This window comes from Triticum aestivum, chromosome 2B, assembly GCF_018294505.1.
Source record: "Triticum aestivum cultivar Chinese Spring chromosome 2B, IWGSC CS RefSeq v2.1, whole genome shotgun sequence".
Lineage (NCBI taxonomy): Eukaryota > Viridiplantae > Streptophyta > Magnoliopsida > Poales > Poaceae > Triticum > Triticum aestivum.
Genome location: NC_057798.1, coordinates 38,597,714 through 38,599,113, shown reverse-complemented (window position 1 = coordinate 38,599,113; position 1,400 = coordinate 38,597,714).

Sequence of the window (1,400 nt, the reverse complement as noted above, 5' to 3'; positions counted from 1 at the left end):
GGTTGGGGGTTTTGGGGGGTTAATTTAGGTGTTTCATATATTGTGTTAGCTAGCTAATTAATAGAGAGAAGTGTCCTCTCTTATGTCCGTGCTTGGTCGACGCTACGTACTATATATACATAAGTGATCGAGAGAACCATTCAGTACAGAAGTTCGTCATGCATACCGAGAGAAGTGATCGATCGACCTCTCCTTCTCCGAGAGATTGGTCGAACAACAAGTTTTCGTATCATATATCCGACGCTACTGGCTACATACATGTACAATATGTATAAGATCTCTTAATTACAAACCCCTAGCAATTGAAATCAATTTGCACATGGTATTCTCCGGCTTTACTGATGACGTGGTCAAGAAAGAATCCCGCCAATTCCTCTTGAATTGCTTTCATGCGATCTGGTTCTAGGAGTTCATTCCGCATCTGCCACGTTTAATTTGAAGAAGGGGGTTAATTAATACATATATATGAATGAAAATCAACAGAAATGATGGTGTAATAAAATGAAATTGTGAATATTATTGCTTACACACTTCATATTGTCTTTTAGAGTAGCCCCGCTTGTTTTTCAAAGTCACGATGTGGATGAACTCGCACACGTAGTATCCACAGAAATCATTCCCTTCCTCCTGCCACAAGCACTTTACGAGAAATAGAGGTCAATCAAACTGATAATGAAGCATTATAAATGGCATTGATGAAAGTATAGCTATAGAATCAACGGGAGATGCGCGCAACTAGCTAGCCAGTAGTACTTACTTTCGGGTATGTATATCGCAGCTCCTTCGGCAGTCCCGGAGCTTCTGCGGTGAACTGTTTCCAAACCCTGCAAGACAAAGAAAATAATTATTATTACTTGAGATATCAGGAAATGAACAAAAAGTTGCCGATATGGTGCGATAATGATCGACTGAACTTACTTGCTGAGCATTTTAGTCATGTCCGCATAGGTTTCGGGATCTTTCCGTCTCGAGTCTAAGACGGTTACTAGTCCACGCTCAAACTTAATCTCCAGAAGAATATAGTGGTACCTGCGCACGCATGCATAACTCATCAATTACATTACTATAATTAACCTCGCTCGAGTAATAAGGGAAACCGAATATGCACACGACAGTAACACTCACTTGCCGTTGTAAGGAAAGAGTATGGTATCTTTGTTTTGATTTTTGATCAACGATCGTAGCAAGTTGTCCTCGGCCTCTTTGACATTCTTTTCAACCAGAAATACATCTATGATATTTGTGTTAATGAACCCAATATCATAAATTTCTTGTTTTTTCACTCGACGATCTTGAATCTGCATAATATATTGAGGATAATTAATTATAAATAAATGCAATGAAAGAGCCAAGCTTTATATAGAGACTTAATGACATAAATAGTACTTACAGGCAGTAGC